This window comes from Canis lupus, chromosome 16 (genome assembly GCF_048164855.1).
Source record: "Canis lupus baileyi chromosome 16, mCanLup2.hap1, whole genome shotgun sequence".
Lineage (NCBI taxonomy): Eukaryota > Metazoa > Chordata > Mammalia > Carnivora > Canidae > Canis > Canis lupus.
This window is the reverse complement of record NC_132853.1, coordinates 53536187-53560342: the sequence shown is the minus strand read 5'-3', so window position 1 is coordinate 53560342 and position 24156 is coordinate 53536187. Positions and strand designations below refer to the sequence as shown.

Below are 24156 nucleotides of genomic sequence, written 5' to 3'. Positions count from 1 at the left end.
GTCCTGCAAGGCTGCGCCAAAGCCCATCGCAAAGTGCGGTCTGGAAAGTCCGGGGGGCTCCGTGGAGCTCGGGGGGCCGCAGCCGTGCCCCCTGAGCCACGTGGACGAGTTGCATTCTGCGACCTGAGAGGTGGGGGGCACGCACCCGCCCGCCTGTCCCCCAAGGGGCGCCCCGTCGCCCCATCCCCAGCGAGACAAGCAGAGTTCACCCAAAAGGCCAGCGCGGGCTGGCGGGGTGTCAGGTTTCCCGCCACACCCGGCCTTTCTCCCCCTCCGCTCCCATCTTCTGAGGATAGAAATAGTGTCATCTTCCCAACCTGTCACTCTCACACCTGCCGGGAGCCCCCGGCGGTGAGACGCCTGGCGCTGTCCAACCTAATGGCATCTGTGTGTATCGTCTGTTTTAGAAACCAGGTAGCAAGAGGGACTTTCTGAGGATTTAAAAAAAAAAAAAAAGTAAATCTCCCAACTATTTCAGTGAAGTTTTTGGTTGCTTTTTTTTTTTTTTTTGCCTCCTGTTTTTTTTTCTTTTTAATTTTTCCATATGTTTTTCCCTCCTTCTCTATTTTGAATTAAAAACATTTTTTTTTGTAGGAAAATACCATACAAGAGAGTGGGGAAAGGGAGGGCTCCCTGAAGGTTTGTTCCCCCAGGTGAGGTTGATCTAATATGTGTCTCCAGAGCACAGAGGAAGCCGGTCCTGCCAGGCCAGGCCCGTGTCCCGTCTTGACACAGCGCGTAGAGAGCAGGTGGACGGTCATGGGACTCAGTTTACCACCCCACAGCCTCTGTCCTTCCCCGGAGCGATGGAGCTAACGTGGCTTCACAGTTTTGTCTCATTGTCTAGGACTTTCCACGTCCGGTCTTCTTTGTTTGCAAGTGGAGGAAGGGGTAGGAAGGTATGAGAGCGGTCTTTAGGGTAAAGGTCAAAGGCAACAGGGCCTAACCCAGCACCAGGCCTAGGGGACCACCTGTCAGGCACTCCTTGGGCCTGGGATCGCTGTCCCTGTTGAGGGAGTGGGCGGGGAGGGGCCGGGGCAGAGGCAGGGTCACGGGGACACTGTTTGGCCTAGGCCACGAGGGTCAGCTTCACAAGGCCCCGCTGGCTGGAGATGAGGCGGTCGGAGGTATGGGCACGAATGTTACTTGGCCCAGGTGTGAGAACTTGTGCGGAAGGCTCGGCCTCCGGGTGACTCAGTCTGCTAGCAAAACTATAAAAGGGAAGTGACTCACTGTCAGCCCTGAACAAGAACTCCTAAGGCCAGGCCGCCAGCACCTGTCTGGGACGTGGTTAGTTATTAACGCTGCCAGTAAGAGTGTCATGGGAACCAGACGCCGGCCTGGATTGCTGGAGGCAGCTGGGCTTTCCACAGCCTGCACACCATCCACTCACCTCCTCGGGGCTCCTCTCCAGCCTGAACCGAAAGGCAGAGGAGCCCACGGAGCTCCTGAGTGTACCGTGTCTCCCAAGGTGCTTTGAGGATGACACAAACTCCACCCAAGACAAGGAAGGGAACCGGGAAATGGTTTGGTAAGGAGAAGCCTTAGCTAGAAGGTGAGGTCCAAGGAGCCAGCCTGAACCTGGCCCTTCCAGGAGGTGTGGGCTGTGGATGGGGCTGGCCCGGCCTGCCCTGCCCTGCAGGTGTCACCTGCACGTTTCTGGTTCCTGGGCCTCAATCAGCTCTGCAGTGAAGGCCTCTGGGGTGGTGTGGGCTAATCATTCCAGAGGCCCCAGCAAAGGAACCCTGCCTCCTCCCCTGGAGGCCTGACCTGAGGGTCATTAGGTCCTGCCCTATTGACCTGAGGCCCCAGAACAGGGTAGTGTCCTTGCTCTGTTCTGCTCTGAAGTCACCCAAAACCACTTTGTGAGGCTGCTTGAGACAGCTAGGTGGAACAGAGGGCCGGCTTTGAGGACCTCGGTGGGGCAGGTTGGCAAAGCCGAAGCTCAAGAGCTGAGGTAGGCATTCAGGTCAGCTCTGCTTTTCCTTTCTCATTCTCTAGGCCTGAAAAAATACACATGTACACAAATACACAAAAGCTCCTCCTTCCGGATCCCAAAAGGCATGCCTCACTGCTCTTGGGAGAGGCTCAGGCTAGACACAAGCCGTGCCGGTCCCTGCCAGCCCCTGCCCTTCCACTGCCAGCTCTCAAGCAGGAGGAGGAAGATTGAACAGGAAGAGATGGGAATATTAGGAAGCCATGCTCTCTAGTGTCCCCCAAAACAAAGCCCAGCAGCCAGAGGGAAGAGCCATTCCCCGATATTTGTTTCCCCTGTAAAGCCCTAAAATACCTGTGGGCAGCAGAGGGGCTGCCCTACGGGCGATGGAGATGGAAGGAGCACTGAGCTATTGCCTGGGACACATACTCCCTGGGTGGCCCCCGGGAAAGTCATCGAATGCTCAAGCGGTTTCCCCATCTGCAAAGTGGGAATAAGAACAACACTTAGGTCCTGCTTACTTGACAGGGTCTGTGTGAGGCCAGCTGAGCTCACCGAGCAACGTGGCAAGGCTTCGGGAGTGGCAAAGGGCCACCCAGATCGAGGGCGCGGCACCGTGGTGCTTATGGTGATTAGCAGCAAAGCGGGTCCTGAGGTCTGCGCTCCCCCTGGGAGGGTGGCTTTACAGGCACCCACCTGTGGCTTAAGATCTTCTTGGGCCTCCCACGGCTGATAAATCACCGCCTGGTAGGTGTGCTTTGTCTGGGCTGCAGCAGGAACAGACAGCCTGACCTTGGTTGCTGCGGGGGAGAATGCTCCACTGCCTTCTGCGCCTCCTCTGCCTTCCTCAATGGGCCGAGAAGAAGCAAGCGCCTTATCTATTGGGCTTTCCTGAGGAACCTGCCACCTACCATATGGACACTGGTGATGCCGAGTCTCTTTCTCAGTCCACACAATCATTGGGGTGCTGATTTAGGTGTCTCCAGCCATGTGGTTTGTCACTGTCTTGCCACAAATGGAGATGCCCAGAGGAACGTCAGATTGTATCTCGTGGCGCGGTTTACCAGGAGGCGCTCAACAGTCGTTGAATATACAAACTGTCTAATTCTTTGTTTTGTTCCAAAATGTCCCACATATCCGTTGAAAGGAGGCACCTTGAGATTTGAGGGGACCTCTCTGGTGGGGTGGTACACATCTGGTGAGTGCTTTCTCCTTGGCCAGCGCTGTGCTAAGTGGATTGGGTACAGTCCTTGCTCTCGTAAAGCCAGCCTCTCCCTGGCCATCGAATTCCATCTCCTGTCTGGACCAGGATCTCCTCTGAGTCTTTCCGGATGGGTATTCTCTGCCGGGACACTCGCGGAGAATGTCGTTTCTCCTGAGGCCACCTGCCCTAGTCATTTCAGGAGACTCCATCTGCCTCCGGGTCCTTCCAGAAGGGATTGACGGCTGGAACGGGGAAGAATCCAAGAAGGCCTTGTGGAGCTGCTGTGACTCTGAGTAAAGAAGGCTGGAGGAGAGAGAGGAGAGAGCTGCAGGCCATCGGCAGTGCATCGAAGAGCGTCCCCCAGAACCTCAGATGTGACCGTGTTTACAAATCGGGTCTCTGCAGATGTGATGAGTGAAGCACCCGATGACAAGTCCTGAGAGGAGAGAGGGGGAACAGAGACACAGAGAGGATGGGGATCTGCAGAGGGGAACAGAAATCGAAGGAAAGTGTCCACAGGCCAAGGGTGGCTAGAGGCCAACAGCAGCCGGGAGACACGCCTGGAACAGGTTCCCCCTCTCAGCCTCTGGAAGGCACAACCCCTGCCCACACCCTGATTTTGGACTTCTGTCCTCCTGAACTATGAGAAGTGTCTTGCTTTTTTGCCACCAGGTTGTGGTCATTTGTTATGGCAGCCTCAGCGTAAGAGTGTGAGGCAGACGTGAACGTGCTCTGTGGCGGGTTACGGGAACAGGCTCGAAGTGAGGGGTCTAGGGGACCAGACTGCCTGTAAGGAGACAGGACTGCTTCATAAGTTTGGGAGTGGGGTCTGCAGGCCTGTTAGCCCATGGGCCTAGGGCCCTGGTGCCAGGCTGAGGTGTACGTGGAGCAGAGCCCTTCTGCCGGGAGACCGTGTTCACAGTCCAGAAAAGTACCACCCCTGGATGCTCAGACTCAAGTCTGTCAAATCGTGACTTATGTGATGACAGAGGTAGTTATGAGGTGCTTACCGTTGGAAAAGTTTATGAAAGGCAGAGAAAATATTCGGGATCCATACTCAATTATGTATCCATTCTTTATTTTAAAAAAATAATATTTTGGTGCTTTTATGGTTGTATCGTATTTCATTGTAGGACCCATGGCATAGTTATTTTTAAACAGTTAGTTCTTTAATGTTTCCCACATTTTTTTCTCTTTTGCTGCAAAAGGCTCTGAAGACCATCCTGGTAGCAAGAACTTGATTCATATCCATCCTAGTTTCCGGGGGCTGCTGTAACAAGTCACCACCAGCTTGGTGGTTTAAAACAACACGAATGTAAGGCGCCTGGGGGGCCTCAGTCAGTTAAGCATCCGACTCTTGATTTTGGCTCAGGTCATGATCTCAGGGTCATTCAGGCTCCTTGTTGGGCTCATGTGCTGGGTGTAGACCCTGTTTAAAATTCTCTCTCTCTCCCTCTCCCTTTACCCCTCCCTCCACACCATCCTTGCACTGTCCCGCTGGCACACACATACATTCTCTCTCTTTTTTAAGATTTTAAAATTTATTTATTCATGAGAGACACAGAGAAAGAGAGAGAGAGAGACACAGGCAGAGGGAGAAGCAGGATCCCTATGGGAAGCCCGATGCGGGACTCGATCCCAGGACCCCAAGATCATGACCTGAGCCAAAGGCATTCAACCACTGAGCCACCCAGCACTCCTTGCTCACTCTCTGTCTAGAAAAAAATAACAAAAAACAAACCAAAAAACATCACCACCACAAATGTACTCTCTTACAATCCTGGCAGCCAGAAGTCTGAAATGGGTCTCATGGGACTAAAACCAAGTTGTGGGCAGGGCCGGTTCCTTCTGGAGGCTCCAGGGGAGAGTCGTTCCAGGCCTCTGGACGCTGCCACATTCCTTGGCTTGTGGCCACATCGCACCACTCTCTACCTCTGTGTTCACGTCCGTTCTTCTCTGCGCTCAGGCCTCCGTCCGCCTCCCTCTGATAAGGACCTCTGTGATGGCATTCAGGGCCCATCTGGATAATCCAGGATCCCCTCCCCGTTTTAGGACCCTTACCTTAATCCCACCTGCCAAGTCCCTACATAAGGTGACATGTACACCTTCCAGGGATTAGAACATGACTCTCATTCTTGGGAGTGGGGTGTCGTTCAATGAGCCTATCCCCATGTCCATGACTGTTGTTCCTCACAGTAAATTCCTGCCAGTGGAAACACGGGGTGCGAGGGTCGCCCTAACGTACCGTGAAGCGCCTGGAGAAGCCAGTATTGTGTCCATTGAGTGGCATGGTATTTGCTACTATGGCTTTAAGGCCCTTCTTTGGCCTCCTAGGAGGCAGATCCCGTAGGGAGGCCGGGGCGGGGAGGGGGGGTACTGAACTCCCCATTACAGGAATCGTTTAGAGTCGGCCTCTGGGAGGCTCGGGGCTAATGAGATAATTCCCATTAGGGGAGGAAGGAAGTGAAGGTGGCCTGACATCCTTTCTGTCTCTAATTTATATGATTCACTGAAACCTCCCCCTCTTCCCCCGTGGGCCCCCCGCCCCTCCTCCGGCTGCCCCTTTGAATTCTGGTTCCACTGTCCACCCTCTTTCTGCCAGCCGGGGCTCCGGTTTCCAGCAAGTCCCAGCATGCCGAGGAGCCTGGGAAGGCTGCCTTCCGCCCAGATGAGGCACTCGGGCTCTCTCCTCCGCAGCCCTGCCAGGGAATCCATGCTTCCCCCCTTTCTTCCCTTTTCCCGGAGCCTCACCCAGCTCTCCTCCACCCCCACCCCTGCCCCTGACCGGTGACCAACCAACGGGTGTCCGTGGGGACCAAAGTAAAGAGAACAGCTTTCAGCGGAACACAGGCAGGCTCCAGGGGACCTAGGGGCTCAGGCTGCCAAGATTTTGTTTGTCCCCCATCCCCCCCCTTGCAATCTCCCCCCTCGGCCGCCCCTGTACTTTCAGAGGCAAGGGAGAGAGAACAAGAGAGATAGTTCTCTTCCTGTTTTGCTCCGCTGCCTACACTTTTGGTCAAAGCTGTCTCTGCAAACATGAAAATCCAGTTTGGGTCTTTAATTAGAAAAGTGTGAAGTAACCCAAGGTTCAGGCTGTTTGAAGTTCAGATCCAGCCCCGGGAGCCTGTCTGGGGGCTGCAGACAGAGGAAGACCCCGTCTCCTCGTGGGCACGCTGCTGGCCTGGCGGGGTTGTCTGTGTCATGTAGTGACCCCCGCCTGCTTGCTGCTGGGGACCGTGCCAGCCTCTCCTCCCCCTAGGCCAGGAAGGGTCGCTGGCGCCCAGAGGGAGGTGCGGCTCCTTCTTGCCCCTGGTTTATTCTTTTCCTCCTCTCATCCTCCCCGAGGGAGGCCATATGGTGGAGTGTTCCGAGTCAGGGCCAAAGGCCGGAGCCGCGCTGGCCCTGGGGACAGTCCGGCGGCCCTGATGTGCCGTGTGGGTGGCCTGTCCTGTGAACTTGCTGCCTGACCTCCCTCGGCCTCCGAGAGCCCAGCTGCAGCCTTGGGTAACAGCCTGGCCCCGTCGTGCCGGGCGGGTGCCGAGGCCCCGCGTCCCCCCTGCCCTGTCCCCTTGGCATCCTTGCCACCGCCGTCCAGGCGGTGCTGGGCCCGAGCCGGGCAGACCGGAAGGAGGTCCTGGAGGCCCCCTTTCCCATCAGGGTGGCCTGAGCCAGCTCTTCGGGCTGTCGTGTCTGCAGTGAGAGGGGGACGGAGCAGGTGGCCCAGAGGTTCAAGGAGGACTGGACACAGGTTAGAAGGAGGAAAGAAGCTAAGGGCAGGACCCAGGAGCTGGGGGCGGAGGACGTCCGTGCGCTCCCAAAGTTGAACAGCAGCCAAAGCCAGGGTCCCAATGCCTCGTCCGCAGTGGGGGCTTCTTAAGGAGGAGCCCCTGTCACCTGCTCCTATAAGGGGGCGCACCTTCCCACCGTGTTTTAGGGATGGAGCATGGAAGGAGTCCAGGTAACTATTAATCTAAATGCTACGGGCAACGTGATTGATCACAAAAGAAATTAAAAAGTCACGACCGATGGGTCTGGAGTTTCTGTACACCTCTTAGGTATGGTCTATACCGGGGAAATAACCAGGCAGTGGCTCATTGTCCTTCCTTTCTTCCATGTGGGTTCCCGTGTTTTTTAGTACAGACAGAGATGGATACGATGATCATGGCAGATATCCTTGCTGAGCCTTTGGTGTTTGACTCAGTCCTCACGACGACCTGACGATGGAGTAGGTATGGCTCTTAGTCCCGTGGGTCCGAGAGAATCGAGGCAACTTGCGGGAGATCTGAGACTTGATCCTTGACTTGACTCCATTTCTGAAGGCTGAGGTGTCGTCTCCAGTGACGTGTGCCACCTGCCTGGTTTCCTGTCCGTAGGAAGGAGTGTCCATGGCCCCGCGTCCCTCCCACACCCATGAGATAACTCGCCTGTGTTGTTAGTTTTCACGTGTTTGGTCATTCATTCATTCATTCATTCATTCATCGGCTTCTCCGGGGCCAGATGGTAGGCCAGGAACTCCGGATACCAGGAGGTGAAGCACGGTTGCCACAGTGAGCCTCTAGCTGCCCGGAGTCAGACCTGCGAGGTGCTGAGGAGGAGCGCTCGGGGGTCCCGGTGCCCCCCAGCACCGCAGTCCTTGACTGCTCATGCTTTCTCTCCTGTGAGGTTGACGGTCCTTGATGTTCTGGATCCAGACAAGTGAGAGTCCCACTGTGTCCTCACTGCGGGCTGGCTATGGCCCCTCAAAGTCTGGGTGGACAGTAGAGTCCAGCATGGGACTTTGGGGACCAGGTGAGGGGACCCGTCGGTGTATCCCTCCTGAGGAAAGAGGGTGGCACCTGTCGTCCTCTGGAGCCCCGTCCCTGGCGTGATTCACAGAGGACGGGGTAGCTCCTGCGTGCCCTCCAAGTAGATGTCTCTCCGTCCCCGTGGTCCCCATTGTTGCAGCAGAGCCAGACACCGTCTGGCCTAGTCCCCTCTTAGCTATGATTAAATGGGCCATCCGAAGAAAGAGAAGAGAAGGGCCTTGCTATTGGCCATTGGGTAGCCCCTGAGGGACATGCTGCATGATAAGGAGAGGACAGAGGGAGTGTGGGACTAGGGTCCCTATTATCTTTAAAGTCCCTCTTTAGAAACAATCTCCCGCGGATAAACAGGTGATCCAGGTTGGCAGGTTCGGAAGGGTCTTTGATCCACCTAGAAGTTAATGCTTTTCAGTGGAGAGCCAACCACAAAGCAGCCCCACCCAGGGCCACAGAGATAACAGGCTGGTGCAATCACAAACCACCAGCCTTTTGATAATGCCCGATTTTATTGAGGTCTGGTTTTTACCCAATGGGAACACATCCGGCCAGCATCAAAGGAAGCAGGCGTCACCTTGTACAAAGAATCCTCTGCCCTCAGGTGCGTATGTGCTGGGAAGGGTGCGTGTGGGGCCGTGTGTGCACAAGGCGGCCCACTGGCAATTTCCTTTCTATAGATCAGAGGCCACCAGCCCCAAGGGGCCTTGACCAGCCATGAACACCATTCCCCGGTTCCAGGCGGTCCAGCTCCTCAGATGTCCCTGCAGGTGGCGATTTCACCTCTTACGTGTGAGGGGCGTGTGTCATTTCGTGCTTGACCCTGTGTCAGAGGCAGTTGGTATATAACAAGGGTGTTAGGGGAGCAATGAGGTGGGTGCTCTGAGGACACAAAGCCTGAAGGCGTATTGTTCAGGATTCTCGGGCTTGGTCTCTTGGGGTCTTTTGGAGGTTTCTGCACTACACAGAACAAACAAACCCCAGGGACGTATGTCTCACCTATGAGAGCGGAAGGAACGGGACATAGTGGGCGGTGGAAGTATGCGGAGGGAAGCACAGGGTCACATCTTTGCAGGGGGAGCATCGACAGATGAAATGGTTGAGTGTGGTCCTGGGGGGACGGGGCATCCTCCCCCCTCCCCCAGGCGGTGCCTCCTGGCCGCCTCATATTTCATCTGGGCAGTCAGGATGCTGGACATCATGCGTTGGCCTCTGGAGACAGGAGCAGAGAAACAGCACCGCACAAACAGAACATCTGGAAGCTTTTTAAAGTTTATTTTTTAACACATTTGCAAGAGTCAGGACGTTTGCACACGAGGTTTACGGGCTGGAGGGAACCAGGGGTTTGGTCCAGCGGGAGATAAATTTCGACTCTGGAGAAGGGTGGGAGTACAGGGAAGGGGATGGGGGAGCGCTGGGAATGGCCGGTGTACGCAGCAAAGTCCCAAACACTTTGGAACCTGGTCGAAAGGCCTCTCAGAACAGAGGAGGGGGTCCCAGGTTCCCTCCTTGCCTGTCCCGGGGCCGCCGATACAGAGCAACCGGAGTTCTTGTACCTTGTTCTAATCCGACACATGACCTGGTCTCCAAGAGCAGAAGGCAGGACCTCTGAGAAAGGATGGGAACGTGCTGGTGGGCTCCGTCCCGCTGAGCCTTGGCCTCGTAGAGACGCACTGGCCGCGGGCTGGGCCTTTCCTCTGAGGGTTCCGGACTCCTACCCGTTCCTCTTCTTTGCATCTGGGCTAGCAGGGGGGGCTGACATAGGTTGGGGGGGGGGGGCAGAGAGGCCAGCTCATCCCCGTCCCCGTGCTGCCATGAAGGGCTGCCTAGGAATGTCAGAGCCATGTGAGCTTCTCTCTCCATCCTCCTCCTCCTCTTCCTCTTTCATGCCCCCCCCCCCCCGCTCTCCTCTCTTCCTTCCTCCTCTTCCTCCTCCTTTTCTCCATCCCCCCCACCCCCCCCAGTGACATCCTGGACTTAATGGTTTGGGCCAAGGGAAACAAGGAAGAGCTTGGCTCAGCATTTCAGGCAGGCCAGGCAGGGAGTAAAATAATGGAGGAAAAGACAGTCCCAGCAGGGGAGACAATTTACACATGACTTCATCTTTCTTTTCAAGGAGCCAGAGCATCAACCTGTTCCCCTCTCCCTTTCTTCACCGCTGGTTTCTCATTGAATTCTTCCCTTCCTTTCTGCCCCAACCCAGTGTGGAGCCCCGGCCAAGCTGATCTTTCAGGGCTTCGTCAAATGTCAAATACGTGGGAAATCTCTCCCTGCTCCCAGCGCATCCTCGCCGGAGGAGTGTGGTTTCAGTGCCCCGGGAGTTTACCAGTTGGAAGGAGAATTATTGCTCCCCGTTTCTAAATGGGCTCCACTGCCTCGCCGCTGTCTTTATGAAGACGGTTCTTTTTGTTGAATGAGCTCATGTTTATAGCTCATGGGAGCTGGTTCATTGTGTGCTGTTTATTAGGGGAGGGACTGAGGCTCCGTGTGGTTATTCATGGGAGACACCAAAAGGTGTCCACCCTGTTCTGATGGGAAATGAGGTGATGCAGGCCTCAGGAATTCCACGCCATCTAAGTCACCCCATCTGGCGACTAGGATGCCCGTTCCCAGGTCGGCAGCAGTGATGCTTTTACAGCGTCTGCTTGGGAGCATCTTGTGTGCTTCCCATGGTCAAGGTCGTGGTGTGTCACCTTCCCCAGCTCAGAGCCGTCTCTCCTACCGGCCCGCTGGCCCCCTGCGGGGCGTCTCAGCATCGGGCTGCGCACTGGAATCACCTGGAGGGCTTTAACGGCCGCCTCGTCGTGCCCTAGTAGATACAGATTCAACCTGGCTGGGGGCGAAAATTCCAAGTGTTGCTAACATGCAGCCAAGGTCAAGAATGGACCACCACCAAGAGACAGCATTTCTTAACTGGGAGTGATTTTGTTGACCATCACCCCCCCCCCCCACCGCCCTTACTTACTTAACGTGTCTGAGACACTTCCGATGGTCACACGGAGAGGAGGGCACTACTGGCATCTAGTGGGTAGAGGTCAAGGATGCTGCTAGTGAGCATCCTACAGCACACAGGACAGCCCCCGCCCCCCATGATGAAGAGTTTTCCGGTCCCAAACGTCATTCCTTCCAGAGTTGAGAAGCTTTGCTCTAGAATGGTGGTTCTCACGCTGGAGTGTACCAGAGTCACCTGGAGACCTGGTTAAAACAGACTCCTGGGCTCCACTCCCAGAGGTTTTGATTCAGTAAGTCTGGGGTGGGGCCCGAGAATTGGCATTTCTCACAGGTTCCCAGGTGCTTGCTCAAGCTGTCGGTCCAGGGCTACGCTTTGAGAAGCACTGCTCTAGACAGACTCGGAATCCTGTGTTTCTAGATCCGTGATAGATTGCGTCCGTTGTGGTTACTAGAAAACCCTAAAATGGCAGTAACTTAATAACTAAGAAGAACATTCTCTCCCACGTAACAGAAATTCAGAGAAAGGCCATCTGAGGCTAGTGTGCTGGTTCTGGGGTTTATCAGGGACCCAAGATCCCGTGTTCTTGTTAGATCATCTTAGTGGATGACTCCCATCTTCATGTCCCTCGTGGTCCAGAATGGCTGCTGGAGCACCTGCCATCCTGTCCCTGTTGAAAGCGGAAGGTAGTAAAGGCAGACAGGTGAAAACAGTGGCGTCCTCCCAACACCCTTGGGACATACTTCCCAGAGATCCCACAGCGCTCTTGCTTACGCCTCTTTGGCCCGATCTCAGTCACTTGGCCATAGCCAGCTACAAGAAAGGCTGAGAAACGTAATCTTTTTACTTTGGGCCACAATGTGCCAGCCAAAACTCAGAGTTATGTTACCAAGTAGAAAAGGGAGGGTACACGGTAGAGTCATCAGCTAACAGCCTCTGCCCATGTGTGCACGCCTAATCCGTCCTAACAGTTACCACTTGTACCTGCGTATTTGGCACCTGCCATGTGCTGTGTGCCTTTCTTGCAGTGTATCACTTAATCCTAAAAGCTCTGCAAGGCAGACACAATATTATCTCTGTTTTTTGGATGAAAGAGCTGAGACTTTCGCAGATTAAGCAAGCCACCAGCCCAAGTGACGATCACAGATGGTATGATTTGAGAGCCTGCTTCAAAGCCTGGGCTGCCTCTTGCCTCAGTTGCTCTCAGGGACCTGACTTTTTGCTTCTGAGCCTGCGAGGGTGTCTGTTAGACATTTCTAAGCCAAATGTGGGGCCCCGTCCCCTCTGACCAGCAGCATTCGTGCCAGTGTCACCTGCATCCCCACCGGGACCCCCGCTTGTGCAGACCTGCCTGGAAACAGGTGTGGTATGCCCGATTGACAAGATTCGCCCGCCTCCCCCCGCCCCTGCGCCCCATGGATGCTATACAACCACCACAAACTTAGTGGCTTAAGACAACACACATTTGTTCTCAGGGGCTCTGGACGCTCATGCCACTGGGCTGAAGTCAAAGTACCCGCAGGGCTGGGTTCCCTCCGGAAGTGCTCGAGACGAATCCATTCATTTCCTTGCCTCTCCCAGCTTGCCCCTGTGTCTCCGATTCCTCCCTCCTGAATCACTCCAGACTCCTGCTTTCATTTTCACATTGCACTCCGTCCCTCTCCTGGGTCCTCTCTCCCCCGCCCCAATCCCGGCCTCCCTCTTGGAGAGACCCTCATGGTGACCCTTGGGGCCCACCTGGGTCTTCCAGGAGCAGCTCTACACATGGGATCCCTTCTGCCCCCAGAGGGGTCACAGGTTGCCCTGGGACGGGGTCAGGGTGTGGGTGTCCCTGGGGGCTCACGTTCAGCCAGCCACAGGGGCTCTCCGGCTCCCATGCTTCCCTTCCTTGTTCCCGACACGCACAGGCTCTGCATACACACATCTCACTTGGGCCCCAGGAGCTTGAAGCGAGGCCAGAAACAGGTTCTGAAGGGCAAGGCGGTGTGGTCAGAGGTTTCTCTAATCAGCCCCAGTGGCCATGACAACGGGCCCGAAAAACATCCAAGTGGACCAGGGACTGTGGGGAGGGGAGCCTGCCCTGGAAGTGACAAAGTGACTTCACCTGGGCATCATGCACACCGGACAAGCGTAAACGGCAGATCCGGTCGTCCGTCCAGTGACGAGCTGCATGTTTCTGGGTAACTTTGCAGATCTCTAGGCACCTGTGAATCTGTGAGCCCCCTCGCCTCTCTCTGGGCTCATGGGGGCGGGTCCTGGGCCAAATACATAATGCTACACCTAGCTGAGTTTACTGCAGGAGGGAGGGTGGGAGTGTTCGGCTGTGTCGGGCTGCTTCTGTCCTCACCTCATTTTCCTCCCCTGCAGTGATTCCCTGTCTCCCTCCCCAGCCATCCACCCACCCCGGTCTGAACCTCCCCACCCCGCCCCAGACCTCTGCCCCACTCCGCACCCCACCTGCCTTGGCTGGGTCTGCCTGCCAGGACCGGGATGAGTCTGGGGTGTAGTATGTTTTGCTTTTTTATTTTTATTTTATTTTGCGAATGCCTCCCAACATTCCCCTCTGTGTTTAATGTCCTGCTGCCAAGGGCATGTGGTTGCCCGGGCGACAAGAAGGAAGTCCCTGTGTGATTCACCCGCCGCTGCCAATTAATTTGCTAGCTGCGTGCGTCTCCCTGGGGAAAGGCTCCTGCTGGCCCTCTGTCTGTGCGGCTGCTGCCCCGCAGGGAAAGGCAACCAGAGGAAAGTTAGCAGAACTTCGGGGCTGCGCAGGGTGTGTGCGGGTCCAAAGGAGAGAGTGTCTGGAGAGCCCAGGTGACACCTGGGTGAGACTCGTGGTTTCCTCTTGGCCACCAATCAGAGAGCCTCTCGGGGCTCCAGAGCCCCCCTGTCTGGGCATGCTGGCTGGCTTTTTGTGGGTCGGTGGCTCTCCCACGCAGGCCCCCCTCTGGCAGCTGTCCCTGGAGCGATGTCTCCCCCCACCCTGGCTGCGACCTCCTCCCGCCTCCGACAGCGGGTGCCTCGTCTCTGGATGTCACGGCAGCCGCACACATCCCTGCTGGGGGATGTAGCCAAAGCCTGCAGGAAGGAGAACACCCCTGCACCCTCATGGGTCTGCAGAGGGGTGGGCAGGGGTTGGCCTAGAGTCTCCAGGGCAGGTCCCTCAGATACCGACCCGCTCCTGGCCCGGCCTTGGTCCGTGTGCCCTGCCTCCCACGGCCTACGAGGATGGGGCTCGGCTGTCTGCTTTAGGTCCGTGTCCACAGCATCTCGCCGGGGCTGGTCCTTGGGGATCCGTGGATTTGCAGTTGTCCACGTTACTCCTCAGGGGCTGATGGTGATCACCCCCATCCTGAGGCCTGGGGCATCCGAGCCTGCGAGCGGGCCCCTTGCTGGCCTCGCTGGGCCTCGTCGAATTCACAACGGGGCATTTGGTGGTGCTCACCATGTTTGCCGCTCAGAAATGGGGGTCCTCGGCGGTGGTGGGGGGGGTGGAGAGAGTATATGGAGCTAAGTCCACCTTGGTTTATTTGCCGTCAGCTTTAGGAAAGCACGTGTGTTAAGCCGCGTCTTCTCATTTCCTCCAGGAGACCCCATCCGTGCTGGGTAATCTAACTAGTCGTTAGGGGACTTGTGGGAACACACAGTAGCCCCCAGCTAACGTGAACATTAGGATAGGGAGCAGGCCCTTGCCGTCCTGAGAACCCCGGCACCCTCCCTCTGTGCCTCAGTTTCTCCAGTCTAGAAGGTGGGTGACCTAACCCTCCCCCTGCTCCCTGCACTGAATCTCATGGACTGTGTAGCGACACGCTGAAATGCAGAGGCTTCCCCTTCCATCGGGCCAGCTATATTCAGCGTTTTGGGGTTTTTTTTGTTTGTTTGTTTAAATCAGCTATGGGTATAGCAGTGAGATCTGTGCGGTGGGGGTTCCTGGTGATAACTCAGCGTGGGGGTTGGGGGGAGTTTCTTGAGTGATATAAATAGGCCTTCCTTTGTTTTTGTTTTTTGTTTTTTTTTTTTGTCTTAGGTCAAACAGTGCTTTTCGCACCGTGGGTTCTGCTCCCCGGCTAGAACGTCATGGACTGAAGACAGGAGAGTCAAGCTCACCGTTGAAGGAGCAGAAGCAGAATCTAACTCTGATGCTCTGTTTCGGTCCGGTCCGCAGACCAGAAAAGGAGGGCCCGGGGCTGCCCTTCCTCGCTCCCTCTTGCCACCAGGAAGCTGGGGGGCGGGAGGGCGACGTATGCCATCGGGACCTCGCAAAGGACCCAGCTAAGATGGGACCATCTCTTAAGAGGCGAGGGCTCTGGATCTGATTAAGAATTCTTATTTTGGAGAAGGAAGAAATGTCTGGATTTGAGAAGACACTGGAGGAGGAAGCAGAGACCCTTGCACCGAGGAACAGTCTACGTATGGACCTGCCTGAACTGAAGGCGACCCACAGCATCGTCACAGACCCCGTCCTTCCTTATGGCAAACACTTCCTCAGCTGCTGCCTGCCCTTAAGACACCCCCACCCCCAAAGCCCAGGAACCAAAGGGCTTTCTTTCTACCACACCCTCTCTTGCCCCCCAGCTCCCCCATCTGCTGTGCCTTTGGCCTCCTCAATTCTTGTTTGCTCCATTATCTTCCAGCCGGATACAGAGTGAATTGTTAACCACACTTAGGTCAAATGGGATTTTAATTTTTGTTCCTGTTCCTTCTAAAGAGGCCAGCGTTTGTGTTGCTATGTGAGCAGCATTGGAAGAGAACGTCCCCTCGCGTACTGGGGATCTGTCTGGCCCCTCAGGTCCCAGAGCGACACAGGGCGGTGCAGAAGTTCCTCGGGATCTCAGGGGTCAGGGACATAGGAGGGGGCTCCTGTAGGGGAGCTGGGGCCCTCCGTGTCAGGCTCTCTTTTGCTAGGATCACCCATAAGAGCAAAACCCGAAAGCTGTGTGGTCATCCCAGCTGTCTTCTGTTTTGGGAAAACAACAACAACAACATCTTTTTGATGCATTATTGACACAGTATTATATTCGTTTCCCAGCTGTCTTCTGCTGACACGGAGGCACAGCCAGCTGTGAGGACCCCCGTCTCTCAGGTGGCAGTGGGGGTCCCCGCCAGAAGGTGCGGACTACGTGACTACCAGAGTTGGTGTAGCCACGTTGAAGACTCTCTTGGCCTCGGTTGCTGATGACGCTCCTGACAGCAGATTGGGCCCCTCGAAACACGAGTCCTGTTGGTTCTTCCACTCTGATGCCACCACGCACGTGGGCTGAAAACACTTGTAGTTTCGACCTTGCTCCAAATTGCGGAGCCAAAGATGTCCGTACGGTTCTGCTTCTAAAACAAATGGATGGTGTTTGCTTTTGTAGAAAGAATTAAAGCCATGCACACACACACTTTTATATCTTCTCCTTGTTGTAGGTGATGTTTTTCTGTGACTTCAGTGTCTGCTAATGGGGCCCTTCTGGCCTCTCAGATTCCCCACAAAATGAGTGAGGAGAACCTCTTGAGGATGTGTCGTGCTGTTGAAATGTGAGGCTTGTTTCTGGGCCTTTGCCTTCCTTCCTTGACATGCACACAGACTCGTCATGCTGGTTAGATTCCTTCAGGTTTCAAGGAACAGAGACCCACTTGTAGCACCTCCACCAACGTGAACGTATTCCAAGTTGCTCTGGAAGTAAGGTAGACAGGAAACAGCCTGCTCAGCAGCTGCCAGGCAAGGCCTTTCTAGAAGCCCAACATCATCCAAAACATCCATTCGGCTAGGTAGTTTCCAGGAACGGCAAGAATCTGACGCCATTGGTCATTTTGATCCTCTGCTCAGCACCTGGACCCACTGCTCCTGATTCTAGAATTGTACTGTGATGATGAGCTGACGGAGGTAGCTGCCCCTATTTGCCCAGGGCTGAGAGGTGTCCCAGGACACATGACGTTCAGTGATAAACCTGGGACAGTCCTGGGCAAACCAGAACAATCGGCCACCCTACTGGGTGGCTTGATGACATCGCCTCTACCGCCACCTTACCTGCTGCTCCTAATTAGCCTGGCCAGCTGCCATTCGGAATCCCTGCGTCTGACCACATCATGGACCGCTGGGCAGGCTGCGGATGGATGGCAGTGGGTTGTGGCCGGTCTTGACCACCTCAGGTGTTTCCCGGGTAGTAGGGTTGTGTGATATCGAATAAAAACCTGGGTATAACAAACCAGCTGAGACTACTGCCTTCAGAAGAAGTGCTGTGGGTACTGGAGACGGGAGCCATACCGGGTATCAGGGACTCCTCTCCGATACAGTCCTACTTAAAAAAAAGTGAAGCCGACTTCTCTTATTAAGGACAAACTAATTCACGAGGAACCAAAAACTAACAGCCACTGGGAACCGGGAACGGCCTAGGCTGCGTGTGCATGTGCGTATGTGAGAGACACGTGTGTACCACGTAGAATAAGCCAAGAAGAAAATTCTGCGTCTTTGCCAGAGTCGGAGAGCACGAGCTAGAAATCAGCGGGATGGTGCTGTCTACAGAGCAACAGAGCTGGCTGGAGGATTTCCTGAAATTCCTTTGAACTCTAGGATTCTTTGAAATATCAAGGGCCTGTAAATTGGGCCTAAGTGTGTACTTGCCCTCCGAAGTCTCCTAGATAACCTACGAGTTCGACTCCGATCGTGTTGAATGGGACCTCCCAGCTCACTCTTACCTTTCCAGACACTGACTTTACCTGGGATAAAGGAGCGGAACGTGGTGGTGGTCGTGGGCGGCGGAGGACGGGACGGGCAGGCTGTACCTGCCCAATTCTTGGTGTTCTCGACAAGTAAGAACGATCTGAAGGCAAATTACAGGTTCTTTTCAGGTGAGTGGAAGCCAGGCTTCCAGGATTACATGCCGTCCTGAAGTTGTTGCTTCTTGTCAGGGGATCAGGTCTCCATCTTTCCTGTTGAAAGACGGGCATGAGCGTCTGCCTTCCAGTGCCGAAGGCGCTGGAACTGGAGCCTTCAGCTCATCCCACTCCTCCTGCATGCTGCGGCCACACGGTGACCTGCTGCGGTGGAGATGAGCCTGTGCACATCTAGAAACCAGCCCAGCTCCTTGGGTGCTGCTTTCCTTTTTAAAAAAAAAAAAAAAAAAATGAACTCATTTCTGACGTTCCCTTCATTGTGGAGCCACGTACAGGCTTTGGTTCCAGAAGAAGTCTCACTGTTGTGCCAAAAGCAACGATCTCCTCTTTCCCTCTCTCTCTTATCATCTCATCCACACAGAATCACGGAATCCGAGCGTTCAAAGTGGTCTAATAGCATCACCTTTATCTAGATTTACCTGTGACTGAGGCAGGAATCCCCTTTCCGACATCTGATGAGGGGACGGGTCACCTAGACCGGGGAAGGCAGGCTTTTTGGCAGAGCCAGAGAAGGCGGACGGTGAGAGAGGGGTGACCGATACTCAGCCCGGTAGGGGAAGCAGTAGGATTGTGAAGAGCAGTTCCTTGGCTGCCAAGAGACCATGGATGTCAACTTCTTAATGAGATTTTGGGCCAGATGCGCTTTGCCTCTGCCCCAGCACGTATGAGTCTCTTACTTCTGCATCCAGCGTGTCTTCTGCCGATAAAAAGCATAGAGTGGAGAGACAAGGACACCTGAGGTTTTGTCTCCAAAATCCCATCATCTTCGTTCTTTCCCTGTAAAACGGAGGCGTCGGGCCACATGATCCCAGAAGCCTCTTCTGTCTCTGACATTGCGATGCTGCCCTATTTAACCGAGTCCACGACTTGAAGATTTGTTTTTTGCTCCGTGAGGGACGAGTAAATCAGATGTTGCCCAAGGTATGGTGGAAAGGCCTCTCATCCATGTGCTGAACATACTCATCTTGCTGCAATTCATTATGAACATAACCTCAAATTAGCGCCCTGCCCCAAGATTTTGTTCAGGCTTCCCTGTGAGATTTTCCCATGGCATCGAAACTTGGCCTGCAGGGACCTTTTTATCCTCTTCTAACCCTGGTGTTGATGGAGAGATGGGAGATTCCAGTGGTGAGGTACAGCCCTCTGCTCGGAGGAGTATGGTTTAAAGGGCATAGGGGTGACCTTGGGAGTGACCACTGACCTTGAACCAGACTCTCATGCCAGGCTGGTGGGAAGCAGGGCTGGCTCCCCCTACCTCTGCTTCAGGGCCAGACCTTCCGTGCCCAGATTGACGAGAGCCCTGAACTGCGGCAAGTCTGCAAATCTGTACTCTAGTCCTACCTTAGCTAGAGCCCCAAGGTCCTTTTCTGTGGGTTTCAGTTTTCTCATCCACAAAGCGAGAGAGAGGGAAGGGGAAGTGGGGGGCTGTGGGTGATCCTCCAAGGTCCTCCCCAGGTGTCAAGTTCTTAGCCTTGCCCGACCCAGCGGTGATGCCTGCCTGTTCTCGGACGAGTGGCTCCTCTCCTTTTGCCTTCGGCTGCACAAGCCAAAAACAGGGCCGTCCCGGGAAGTCCATTACCAAAGAATACTTCAAAGCTGTTTGCACTCGTTGTCAGTTGCAGTGAACTTGAGTTTGTTGAGGGAGAAGGCAAATAGACATATAGATTGATGACAGGCACGGGGAAGGGGGACTGCTATTTGCCCGGGGTGACAAGGAGGGGGAGGAAAAAAAAAAAAAACCCTGCTTCTAGTTTTGACCAATAAATAAAAACTGGGAGCTCTGCGTGGCCACAACTGGAGGGGATTTATTAGTTTGCTTAGTGAAAGACAAATATTAAGTCTTAAGTTGACCCGTCCTGGGACCTGCCTTTTGGCTTTTATAGGCCATCCGGCCCTGATCACTGTGTACCTCGGGTTATCAAGTTCTGTCAAAGGTTTTTTTTTTTTTTTTTTTTTTAAATTGTTTTCCGTCTCCTTCCCTTTCTTCACTCCTTTACCTGCCTTCCCCCACTGCGATCGTAACTCAGGGCTGGGTTTTAAAGAGGTGGTTGGAAGACACGTTGTCACGGTGTCCTGTTCACAAAGCTGGCTGTGTTCTAGGCTCTCGGTGGCCTAGGAACCAAACAGCTGCTGGTGCGGAGGCTCAGGGAGGGTCCTGAGCCTACCAGGTGGTCCTTGTGGGTCCCCACCCATCCCTGGTCCTGAGCGTAAGTATGGGCATCAGAAAAAAGAGGCACATCCCCTATTTCTGTATGTTGTAACCTTTCCTTCCTGTGTGATTCTTCTTGCTGAGCAGTGACCGGTGATTTCAGCCAGAGGCATTGAAAGGTGAGCTGCTGAAGGTAGCGCCGTGAATGCTAATTGGGGTCAGACCAGGGCTTGTCACCATCCAGGGAGTGAAATGTCCAGCCCAGAGGGGCTGGACAGGCCCTCCGTCTATCCAGTTTCCAAGGATGAGCTGCAATGAAGCTAAACCACATGGAACGTTCTTTACCCTTGGCCTCAAACATCCTCAGTGCAAAGCCAGTCTACTCAGGCATTGAGGTTCTCGGGTCCGCAGGCCTCATGGGTGCTGCTTGCTAGCACCCACCACTCTGGGGTGCAACCCACCAGAGCACCCTGCTCCATGTCAGCCCCTAAGTTCCCTGGCTGGCCACCCTGGCATCTCAAGGGCCAGTTCAGGATATAATGGTTACACCACCACTACTCCGGTAGCCAAGAGTTGGGAATGTTCTGGAATTGCTTAATTAAGAAAGTTCCTTTCACATTCCAGTGGTGATTTTTGATTGAACTCAGCAGGATTTTTAATCCTCTGGCAATTCTTCCTGGATGAGTCTATTTTTAAAAAAGGTCACTGTTGGGTACCCAGGCTACTGAAGTCCTACTAGTCCTTCAAGGCACAGCTCCAAGTCTCCCTTCTCTGGGATGCCTTCCTGAATTCCTTCTTCCCTCTCGACCAGGCACATGTTCTTTTAAAGCATCTGGCACTGGATAGGGCCTCAAAAAAATGCTGACCCCTCCTTCCCGGACCACAGTACTTTTTCATTTGTTATTTACTGTGCTGACACTGAACTTGTTTTAACTACCCCCCTTCTCCCCAACCCTCCCTCCCCTGGGAACTGGGTCACTCCTTATGCATTGAAATTTATCCCTGAGATGCCCACTCATGTTCACGATCACATGGCAGGCACTGTGATTTGACATTTAATCCCCAGAAAACAGAATCCCATGGATCAATCACTTGGACCCAGTCTTGTGTGTGAGGGATCAAAACCAAGGTCATTACGGGGCCTCAACTTCAGAGCTCTTCAGTTGTGGCACGGCCGTTTGAACACGGTAGATGTGCAAGAAGGATGTTGGGTTGACTTTTTCCTACTAATGACCTGTGGCTGGGTGTCCCACCAATTTTGCCGGTTTCTTGTTCGCCCACTATTCATCAGTGACATGTTTTCTGAACAGTGAAGATGTGCTTGTTGCGTGATGGGTTGATTTCTCTGCAGAAACTTTTCTTGAAATAGAACGTGTCTGGTTTTCGCTGATTATTTGAGAGCTAGGTTCATTTTTAAGATAGGAATGAGGAATGAGAAATTGAAACTCAAAAGTTTAGGTCAAAATTTCTGAAGAACTTCACGGTGTCTGATAGGAGAAATGCAGAAGGAAAAGTACTCACATGTGAGATGCTCCCTGCCTTCGGGATCTTACAGACTTAATCACATTTGCCAGATGAACTCTGTGAGGATTCCTGGAGAATCTGGGTGGATAATGCAAACTTCCCCAGTAAGTCCCGGGCAGAGACGTTGGGTGATGATGGGCAGATCCCCTGCTACAGGGGATGGGCCTGGGTTCAAGGACTGACCACCTGGGGACAGAAGGCAAAGACAGAAGAGGTGTCCCTCAAAAGCAAGCAGGCTCAGGGAGAGAAGGGCCTGTTCCCATTAGCTCTCTGATTAACTACCTCTCCCAAGGGGAAGAGCAAAGGAAGGAAAAGGGAGCGGCAGAGATTTATGTGGGAGGTCCACCTTCTTTAGGAAGAGAAGAACTCAAAGTCCGCCCCCTCATCTTCTCACTTAGTACAAACCAGTAGAATTAGGGTTTGGGACAAAGGGGATGCCATCTGTAGCCTGCGGTCACCTGGCATCCGTTTCAGACATTTGAGAGATGATAGGACGTTTGGCTGAGAAAAATCAGGCAAGTCAGGAAGCAATCCGTACGTCCGGTGTTCTAGAGTGCTTTACGATTCAAACTTTCTCATCTGAATCTCACTTTGCGAGAGGTATTGAGACCTCGTTGTTACAGGGGGGGATGCAAAGCTGAGGGGGTCAGTGACTCGCCGTGGAGCACACCCCATAAGGACCCTGCCCTCCACGCCCTGTTGCACTTTCTTGGGAGGGACGGAAAATGCAAGCCGCATCGGTCCCAGTTGGCTGCTGTAACAAAACAGCCCAGATCTCCAAGTTTTTCCCATTTACACCTCGGTGGTATATGAGGAGGCAGTGGTGGGGGCAGAAGGCTCTTTTTCGTGCAGAAATTCAGGGAGTCTGGTGCCTACTTTAGGACCCAGGCACCCTAAAGAGAGGCTAGATGGAACCACCTCTGGCTCAGACCAGCTGGGCCCGAACCATCCCACCCACTCTAGCCGTGAGACCTCCAGGGGGTAGCGTAGCCTCCCTGGGCCTCAGTTTCCTTATCTTTAAACTGCTCCATGAGGTGGTAGCAAGGCATACATGAGTTATCACGGGCACGGCACTTCGAACAGTGCCAGGAACTCAGCGTTCAGGCAGCGAGCACTCTGTACTCCAGACGTGGAGCCGAGTGCCCGCCTGCCATGACTCTTGGCCCAGACGATCTCTGTGCCTGGATGGGAAGAGAAACTTCATATAACCCCACCACCGAGTCTGCATTTTCCTGATGTGGCAGGGCGTCGCTGATTCTCCCTGGCCGTGAGCATGCTCTTTGTTTGGCCTGTTTGGTTTGGTCCTGGGGGTAATGCTGGGCTGCGGGCCAGGAGTGTTGATGTGGATGACGTCTGGACCCCGAATCTAGGAAAAGTGGTTCTCCTTCCTGGGCACGCTCAACACCACAGTCCCTTCAACCGAGTCGAATACCAGTCACGCTGTGTCTCCCAAAGGCCACGTTCTCTCCATGCTCTGCCCGTGGCCTCTACTGACCCCAGGGCCTCTACCGAATACTCCATTAGACACACACGTTGGGCACCTGAGGTCCCCCCTGTTGCCTCCCACACGAGGAGCGGAGAAAAGAGCCCCCCTCACCAGCTGGACGGGTTTCCATACCTAGACTTCAAATCACACCCTTCTTCCCTTCGGACCAGCAAGCTCCTCTCTCGGACCCCCGACTGGGCGTGGGTTCCTGCAACTGGGAGACCTCGGCGGCCCAGAATTCTGGCAGCAGCTCAGCCTGTTCCGTCCTTGGCTCCCCTGGCAGCGCTGGAGAATGGAAAAGCCTGTCTGTTTACAGGACACGGGGCCAGAACAGCATTAAAAACTAAGGAGCAAATAAAATGTTGTAAACAAATTTCCTTTCCAGTAAGGATCACTCCTCTCGCCCCCGGTCCTCCAACACGAACCATTTTTCTCATGTGTTTGGATAAACTTTCATCCTGTGCAATTACCATTCCCAGGGAGGGGCCGCCTATTTCCGTTGGCTATTTATTTTTATTTTGACCCTGCCTCTGCCTCTTGAGCATCACACACCTAATAGTAAAGAAAATAAGCTCCCTATCGGGGCCCTGGGAGCAGCTCTCCCCTCGGCCCGCCGGAGTGCTCCTCTTCCCTCCCAGCACAGCCTCACCCCGCGACCTCACCTCGGCGGTGGGCGCCGGCTGGACGGCTGGACGCCCTGCTCCTCCAGGAGAGCCGGTGGCATTGGCTAAGCGCGGAGGAAGGAGGCGAGGAGGTGAAGCAGAGGAGCGGGAGGGGTCCACACGCAGGCTGGAACAGCTGCACAGCGGCTGGGTGTGGGTGACCGTCGCGCCGCAGAAGCTCTTCTGCACGAATCCCCCTCCTGAGTTTTTGTGTGAGCAGAAAGCCACTGATCTCAGGTTTCCTGACCCCAGCAGGTAGCTTATTGTAAAACGGTTCATCCGGAGGGGGAGAAAATACCTTGTCGCAGCATTTCGATTTTTTTTTCTTGGACTGAACAAGATTTGTGACAAAGGAAATAGAGAAGAATAGCTTTTTTCTTTCTTTCTCTTCTCTTTCTTTCTTTCTTTCTTTCTTTCTTTCTTTCTTTCTTTCTTTCTTTCTTCTTCTTTCCTTTCTTTCTTTCTTGTTTTCTTCTTCCTTCCTTCTTTCCTTCCTTCTTTCCCCTTCCCTCCCCTCCCCTCCCTTCCCTTTCTTTCCTTTTCTTTTTCTTTCCTTCCTTCCTTCCTTCT

At 54.2% G+C, this 24156-nt stretch overlaps 1 long non-coding RNA gene across 8 annotated transcripts in view; it reads left to right on the top strand.

Annotated features, from left to right (window-relative positions):
* Positions 1-24156, top strand: part of LOC140607075 (uncharacterized) — a 175851-nt gene that overhangs the window by 138222 nt on the left and 13473 nt on the right. For 7 of the 8 annotated variants that reach the window (XR_012009244.1, XR_012009247.1, XR_012009248.1 and 4 more), the window contains exon 3: positions 14914-18686. This is a non-coding gene — a long non-coding RNA (uncharacterized lncRNA). The remainder of the gene's footprint in view (positions 1-14913; positions 18687-24156) is intronic. The other variant, XR_012009246.1, reaches the window with a different exon arrangement.